This window comes from Palaemon carinicauda, chromosome 21 (assembly GCF_036898095.1).
Source record: "Palaemon carinicauda isolate YSFRI2023 chromosome 21, ASM3689809v2, whole genome shotgun sequence".
NCBI lineage: Eukaryota > Metazoa > Arthropoda > Malacostraca > Decapoda > Palaemonidae > Palaemon > Palaemon carinicauda.
In genome coordinates, this window is record NC_090745.1 from 93,015,092 (window position 1) to 93,024,524 (window position 9,433).

Consider the following 9,433-nt stretch of genomic DNA (forward strand, 5'->3'; position numbering starts at 1 on the left):
CTTTACCTCTTTTTCTATTTTCCTACGGAGGCAAGGAACGAGAATCGGATAGAAAGGAATATAGATTCTGTAAACCTCTGAGATTCAGAAGATCCTGAAGGTTTTAAAAGCGCCGGATGCCAGTGGTGTGGGGAAAAAAAAAGCTTTTCCCCGCTTTAGATGTCTTTTGGCCGGCGAGTAATGCAACTTTAGGCATTTTGATGGTGTTGATAAATCTTCAAACGAAAAGCCTTCTTGTTTGTTTTCTCTTGTAAATCGTTGGTAAAATGCTCAAAGTGGAATGCCACTGGGCTGGTATCACACAAAGCATTTAATACCTTGAAATATTTGTATCCCTCCCAAATATTCGCAAGGGATTGGACCGTAAGTAAACACAGTCATGCTGTTGATAAGAACAACGAAGATTCTTTCTGGCTTTCTCTCCTATCAGGGACCTCTTAGAATTTGTTGGTGAACGAAAGTCCAGCCAATCAGCTTAATATACCTTCTTCAAGAAAGCTAGCTATTATCTTAATGCCTCATAATTTCTAAATCTGGATTGGGCGAAGAGGCTAATCTCAGAACTCCCCCCCCCCCCTCCTTTATTTTGGTCTTAGAGTTCCTAACGGGAAACAAAATAGTTACCGTCCTCCTTCCAAATAACTGGTCTCTCTCCTTCCCCCTTCCTTACTGCCACACTCCCCTCGTGGACAAATGAAGAGTACACTACGGCCTACAGTAAGGTTAGTGTAAGAATCAGCCTTACCCACACTCTCCATAGGTCGTTAATTGCTTACCTTGTTGTAGGGGGCATTTCAGACGGCCCTTTAGATTACGACTGTGGGTACAAAAAGGGAAAAATTGAGATGCTGGTAAGATTAACCTGGAAGTAACTGAGTCTCTGAATTACTAAGTAGTCCTTTAAGATAAGGTTATGGAAACAGACGCTGTAAGATTTGCATTTAAAGAAACTTGTTTTCGAACGTGAAATACTGTGAATGCTGTTTTGCTTTACCATATAAGCCTAATATGATCAAATTTAAAAGAAAAATATATGATTGTCAACAGTATGGGTGAGGAAAAAATTGGCCTTCGAAAATTTTGACCTCCTCAGTTTGTGTCGATAAGAACAAGCGGAATTCAATGACTTCATATTAATTCAATAAATTTATGTGATATATATATATATATATATATATGTATATATATATATATATATATACATATACATACATACATACATACATTTATATATATATATATATATATATACATATACATACATACATACATACATTTATATATATATATATATATATATATGCATATATATATATATATATATATGCATATATATATATATATATGCGTATATATATGTATGTAAATATATCTATCCATCTATTTATCTGTGTATATGTGTATATATATATATATATATATATACAGTATATATATCGCAGCAGAGAATTGAATATCACCAAATGGCGCCCCCTAGAAACAGAGAACCAACTTTATACATAAGTTTAAAAGAAAGTCACCCGAATTTCATCAACTTTTCCAATTCAAAAAACAGCGTCCGAGAATAAAGCTTTTTCGAGGGAAGGGAAAGATGGGGAGATGAGATCAAGGAGAGAAAGAAAGAAAGAAAATGAGAGTAATAAGGGAAGGTAAGGGAAACGAGCAATTTCCTTTAGGTTTTTTTTTAAGTTTCTCTTTCTTTTTTCTCAAAGGATATTTGTAGCCACTTTTAACTGATCAGTGTCTAATAGTGTTTGTCATAAAATGAGAGAGAGAGAGAGAGAGAGAGAGAGAGAGAGAGAGAGAGAGAGAGAGAGAGAGAGGTTGGGGGGGGAGGGGGTGGTAAGATAGGGATGAGAGAGGGACTAGTCTGAAATTTTTTGGAAGCCCGGATAGCTCGTTCCGTTCCAGTGGGCCTGTAGTTTGTTGCAAAAGTTAGATTGGACGGCAAAGTTGTGATGAAGACTTGGAATTTTCTGCAATTGATCACAAGGAAGAAGTCCACTTGGCGCCGCTACTTTCTATTAAATAGGAGGGTGGTATTTTTTTCCTATGAATTTTAAAACGCGGCCTTTCAGAGAGTATCTTTGATATATATTTATTCGTGCGGGAGTATTTTGTTTTATCATGATTAAGCTGAATTAAAATATATTTTACGTTAAATTTCTAGCCTTTTTTACTCGCTATATTTATGTTTGGTCACTTTTTCATTTAGTTTCATATTATATCTTAACGCTATTTCACGACTACAGATCTTATTCTTAGTAACCTTATAATTTTTTTTTTAAAATATAATCGTTGCGAGGAAAATTATCTTCTTATAAAATTAGTTAATTAACTTTTAACTCGATATAAGAATCGGAGAAGGAAATTCGGACAATTTGATATCACTTCTTTGGCCGTCCACAAGCTTGCCTCAGCAGGTCAGCTGACATTAAACGCTGGAGTCCAAACTAAAATCCTGGGTCAGGAAATTAGTGGCTAAGTTTGAAGATTTTAAAAAGATATTTTTCATTGCTACCTGATACCTAGTGTAGATAAGGTTTTATGGAGGGAAATTCGTCGTGCACGATATCCGGCTTTAGAGAAATCCGAGATTAAAAGAATTATCCAATATTTATATTTATATCACTCTTTGAAGAAGGGATTCAAAGGTCTTGGGTTTTGATGTACTACGTCGGCTTATGGCGTGATAAAGGAATAAAGAAGATCAAGTACCAGTGAGTGGGGGTATAAAGAAGAGGAAAAAGGGATGTGATTTAAATAATCTAAGAACGAAGTAACCTACGGTGCTATACTTTGACCATTAGCCTTGACTGCGACATAATTACATTTTCAATATGTATGTCCTGAAGTGATTTTTTTTTTTTTTTTTTTTACTAAGATTGTAAAGGGAGTTAGTGAAATGGGAAGCTGTAGTTATATAGGCCTACTTAAATTTTAAATTTATAATGTACTAATGCGCCTCCTATAATACAATGAATTAATGTTTGTTTTTCTTTCTTTTCAGGTGAGTTGAGTATCCATTTTCTTCTGTCGAATCGTAATCATAGGTAAGTCCCGTCTTCAGCAGAAATTCTTGTTTTTTATTTCATCCAGGAGCAGAAGATAGGGGAAAACCTCATCTAGGTAATCTAATAAGCTTAACTTCGATTTTACTACTTTTTAAAACCTCTGAGATCCCCCCCCCCTCCCCTTCATCCACGACCAAAATTTACACGACAGTAAAATGGTATATATAGTTTGCTCCACATTTTCCCACGCCGGTGTATATTTTTCTTATTCTAATTCTCTAGAATATTTAAATATTATTTCGCTTCACCTGATCCTCTCTTTCACTTTGTCTGTTATATGGTTATATCTGTCATATCCTGATTTTCTAAATAGGGATTTAAATTAAAACCAGTTTAAAATTATTTACTCATTAATGTCACCGTTACTTTTTAAATTTTTATTAGTATATCGAAGAACATTCTCGCGTCATATAAAATTATTTTAGACCGCTAACGTTTATTTTGTCTAAACTACACGAGGAAGAAACCCAAATTTGACGTAAACAACAATCTAGCGCGTAGATCCGACAACACGTGGTGTAGCAATTAACTAATGAGTGAAGTGAGTACTTGGCAAAGAAGGTAGTTAGTAACACGCGCAGCAGGCTGTGTTAAAAGACGCGTGTTCTTCCACTTTGGTGTGAGGAGGGGAAGACGATAAAGAGAGAGAGAGAGAGAGAGAGAGAGAGAGAGAGAGAGAGAGAGAGAGAGAGAGAGAGAGAGAGAGAGAGACTGACTTTAAGGGGGGAGGAACGCCTATTTCAGTAAAGAGCAGCAACATGTGAGAGAAAACCTGCTAGCCCGACACTCAGCATCTTACTTGATGGCCAGCGCTGGCTCTGACGTAGAACAGCATCAGCATCGCTCTATAAAGATCATCCGTTAAACTCGGAACTTCGGAAAGTGAGCTCTACAGGAACACGGTCTCGGGTCTTCATTTTGACACTCAAGACTAAAGGTCTTCTTCATGGGCCTGTTGGCGATAGGGCGTCAGGGGTCAGGGGTTTGCCCCTAGGGTTAGGGGAGTCAGGATAGCAGGTTACACGCTTACTGTAGGGGCAGCAGGGCTGGCTGGAGGCCAAGCTTGGTGGCCCAGGCTTAATATTTGGCCACGCTGAGCACATTTGGCCGCTTTATTACCGCCGCCCGCTCGTTACGATCCTGGCCGAATATTGCAGACGACGTACGAGGAATTCTGAAAGGATTTCTAGGTCTCAGGACGGCAGGAGATGGCCGCCCTTCGGGACTATGGAGCTAACTGGGGCTCACGAAACAGGCGATGTCCGATGTCTTTTAAACGAAACTGAAAATTAAGAAAATTCATTTTGGGGTTTTATAAGTAGACAAAAATATTATTTATCTCCTTTAACAACCCATTAATTCCAAAATTTAAAAAAAAATTACCCTTTGAATTTAAATTGAAAAAATTATGTTATTCCATATTCTTAATTGTTCCCTTTATTTTTTTTTTTTTGTGGTTACTTTTGTTATACTTTTTTAGGGAAATGCAAATATTCATTTGTACTGAAATTAATTCAGAACATTTTAGTTTTTCATACAGGTGATTTTTACGCTGAAGTTGCTGTTTTGATACAAAAGAAATTTATCGAAACTTAAATCATATTAATTTTTTTCTATGCTTATACTAATTTTTTATGTAAATACTCTCGCATGCTACTCTATTCTTTCGATATGAAACTTTTATGGCTTGCATACAAATAATATATATATATATATATATATATATATATATATATATATAGTGTGTGTGTGTGTGTGTGTGTGTGTGTGTGCGTGTGTATATATATAATATAAATATATATATACAATATATATATATATATATATATATATATATATATATATATATATATATATGTAGGCGTATGTGTGTCTATAGAAAACGTGTATTGTATTCACTTACATTACTTATTTATAATGTTATTGTTAGACAAGAACGTCTGACTATGTTTAGACTAAAAGCAAAATTTCCGTTCTTAGCCTAGCTCGAGGGAGACACTAGTCACGAAATGTTCCTAAATAAACATGGCTGGAAGACCCGTTTTCTGTGATTCACCTCTAAGCCTATGGCTCAGGATATAAGCCTATGTGCGTTGCCTTGTCTACATTTTTGTGGCATTATTTTCAACGAGGAAGACTTTTTCCATGTAGGATCCTTGTTACTGTACTTTTATTTTTCTAGTTTAGGCTAATGGAGATATAATCGAACCTAGACTAGTCTAGCAGTTAACACTGATAATATTTATCTGATTCTACTAATAGGACTACTTAGATGACGTAGGTTCTTGTCTCCCCCCCCCCATGAATTCAATTATGTTGACACCGAACGTTTGTCAGCTGTAGGCCTATCACGAAACAAACACCCAGTCTACAGTTGCCACTAGAAAACGCTCGGGCCCTCTGCAAAGACTCGCGTTATCCTGAGAAGGTTTTTTTGTCTTCTTGTAATCCAAGCGACGGAGAGACCCAGTGTGACGTAAACAGGAAAGCGGGTGTTCGTGTATGCGTCTAGGGGTGCGTGATGGTGGAGCTGCCAAAATGACTGGGGTTTGGAGGTGGAGCCTCGGGGAATTAGGTCCGTAGGCCAAAAACTGACATTTTCCACGCTTTGATAACCTCGTAGATTAGCTCATATCGATCTTTAAGATATCATTGAGCAAAATGGTCTTGTTATTTACCAATGATATCTTGTTGCGTTTTGCGAAATTAATTTTATTATTATTATTACTATTATTATTATTATTATTATTATTATCGTTATTATTATTATTATTTTCTATATCATCACCGTAAAGCATTTTGTATTATACTCATATTGTCATATCAAATTATTTTGATATCGTATTTATGATGTTCAATAATTATTTTGATCTTAATATATCAACCGAAAATTTCCTTTACAACTGTTAATGGTCTCAAATAGGCAGTGCTGTCTGAAGTAGGCTACTTGTCCTGTTTTTATGTAAATGTATGTACATTACGAAAATTAATTTTGTTTTTAATTATGTTGGTAAAGATACTTCGCAAATGTTTTTTGACCAGCGGTTAATGACAATGAACGTTTATACGAAATGTGTATATTTGAATAAAAAAAATGTTCGTGAAAAAATTATGATTAAGTACTATCTTTGGCTTTTAAATGCTAGTAAAGGTCCTGTTTTAAATTATCTTGATAGCAAGTAAATTGGAGGAGAGAGAGAGAGAGAGAGAGAGAGAGAGAGAGAGAGAGAGAGAGAGAGAGAGAGAGAGAGAGAGAGAGAGTTGTAGTCTCAAAAAATTGGTGATTCCTGTGGACACCATTAGCATACATTACCGACTCATTATTACCTCAATAAGTGTCCCAACTAAATATAAAAGAGGAAGTTATTGAGTTGCTCTGGAGAGAAATTAAAGTTGAGAGCGTCGTCATTAAGGTAAGAGAACAGAGATTAGACGTCTTAGTAAAATAAGAAAAGGTTGTTTTGCCCTATCGTTTTAGGAGCATGGAAAGAGAGAGAGAGAGCAGTTCAACGTTCACAAAAGAAAAACGATAAAGATTCGAACTTGTCACTAAAGGTTTTTCTTTTAGTGTGAACCGACAATGGTAGACAGAGTGTCACCAAACCAAAGAATAGTCATCAAGAAGAACAAGAAAGGGCTTTCTTTAGAGTGAACTGACAAGTATCTAGGAGGGATAATGAGAGAGAGAGAGAGAGAGAGAGAGAGACTCGGAATCCTTGAAAGGGCGTAGCAGGCCGTTGCTTAGGGAAGCGAAATTGCTGTGTTTTGCCTGACCCTATAATTCGATCGTTTGTATTCGCGAGAGTTGTACCGTCTCTCGGGGACCTTTCGATAAATTAAAGGAACTGCTTACAACCCTGCCCTTCGGTCTTCCTTCCTTAAGTTTTCATTGTCGCCGCTAGCTGGAGACACCGGTCCTTACTAAACACTGCTTGTTTCTCTCTTTTTCTGTGTATATGTATATATATATATATATATATATATATATATATATATATATATATATATATATGTGTGTGTGTGTGTGTGTATATATATATATATATATATATATATATATATATACACACATATATATATATATATATATATATATATATATATATATATATATATATGTGTGTGTATACAGTATTTATATATTTTTTTATATAATTTGCTATTTTGATTATCAAAGGAAATTACAGTTTATTTTCATATTAAGCGTTCAGGTCTCATGGATAAAGCTTTATTAAAAGTCACTAGCATACTCTGTTTATCATCTAAATATCTGTCTATTATATGTATATATATATATATATATATATATATATATATATATATGTATGTATGTATGTATGTATGTATAATATGTGTGGATGTGAATGTTTGCGTATGCTTGTTCTAAACTTTTCTGGCAAATAGCCTTGAGATAATTATATACTAGCAAGTTCTCATTAGATTCTTTTTTTTTTAATTACTTATTAGTGTTGTTGTTCTCGAAGCTTTGGACTGTTAACATTTCAAGTTCAACATTTTAAAGGGGTGGATGCAATTGCTTTAGTATAATATTTTTATTGCCGAGAAATGACAGAATTACTGAAAACAAGTGTTGCCATGATAAGAAAATTTTATTTCATGTTGGTAAAGAATATATTAGGCTACATTTTAATCGTAAATCAACTTTATTTTTCGAGTTCGTTTCCATTCTCTCAGATCATTCTTGCCAAACAAACATATAATATTCTTATAAAGTAAAAGTCTACCATATACATGAATAATCTTTCTTTAGTTTTAAAGAAATAAACACTTAACTAGAAATAAAATTTTGATCAAACTCTGAAAGCGTGGACACTCCTACTTTCAGAACGCTCGTTTGTATTCAACTGTAATTTAATTGCAATAAAATCTTTGGTATCAGCATTGTACCACTCGATTCAGCACCGATGTAATGAGGGTGAAATTGGGTGTAATCACCTCTTAACTATAAAACTGAAATAGGTAAATTGAGTTTTATGACTGAATTTCAAGTTTCAAAATATTTTTAAGTTATTCTCTTCTTCCCTGAGTAAAAGACAAAGATATCCTTTCCTCTATTTTTATATTTTGATTCTTTTCTTATTGTCCTTTTACACAAAAAAAAAAATTGAAAAGAATATTGGCGCGCCAGGCTCTTACAATGTTGGCATATAAGATTTTAACACGTCGAGAAAGGCCTTTTTTCTCGAATGATTCAAAGTCTTGCAAATTCCGATTGATATAAAGTGTTATTTATTAACATTATTATTAATATTACTGATCCATTTGCAAAACAATTTTAAGATAAGACGTGATTTTAAAACTCACATTTCTTTAAATTAAATCTAAAAACATTTTCCTTTGAGACAACTAGAAGAATTTCTTCGAATACAAAGTAGAACATTATCATCTGGAGATTATTCCGAGTTCTGGACTCTTATGTCTCTTGTCGTAGGAGGCAGGGACAAGGGTTAAGTTGTGAGGGGGGGATAGGTGGAAGATAGAGATAATGATATCATCATCAGAATATGCAAGTCACAGAAGTCGTGGGTGGGGAGGGGTCGGGGCCCACCAAGAGGAAGGAGAGAAGTGGGAGAGTAGAGGACGTAATCGTAAGCTTTGAATTCATTTGGCGTGAGTGGACAAGAATGAGGCATATCAGGACAGTTCCTTTGTTGCCATTGTTTGTTTTCTTAATCCTTCCAGAAAGTTACATTCCAATTCGTTCCTGGAAGGGCTGGAAGGAGGTTCTCCTTCTCCTGTTCTTTAATCGGATACCTGCATGGTCTGCCATCTTTTGGTATAATTTTACAATATATAACTTTTACTACTCATTGTTGGAGAGGCAGTGCTCATGGAAAATCTCGTTTTAGCGTTCGGTGAGATAAATTTGACATGTATCCTTGATAAAAGTGTTCTCCCGACATAGTTCTCATTCAGATTATCTAATTTTTTTTTTCGTCACTGGGATATCTTTGTAAGTTGGCTTTTGGAATATTCACCTTGAAGACAGGCAAACAAACTTGGTGAGGATGCACAGGTTGAATATTTGAGAGCAATGTCTTCAGAAAAATGCATCTTGATAAAAACTTCCCTCATCCCATATACACTTTTTGTAATATTTATGAAAAGTTTTGAGAGCTTTTTGAAGTTGAAATACCTTCAACAACATACTTTTGAGCGTCGCATTTTAGATTTTTGCAACCCCCAAACATTCTCTCTCTCTCTCTCTCTCTCTCTCTCTCTCTCTCTCTCTCTCTGAGTAAAGATATTGTCCATCCTATGGCCCCGTGCGCATACAAAAGGGGCATTAGTGTTGTATAGTATCTGACAGACCCGTAATATGTGTCCCCCTCATAGAT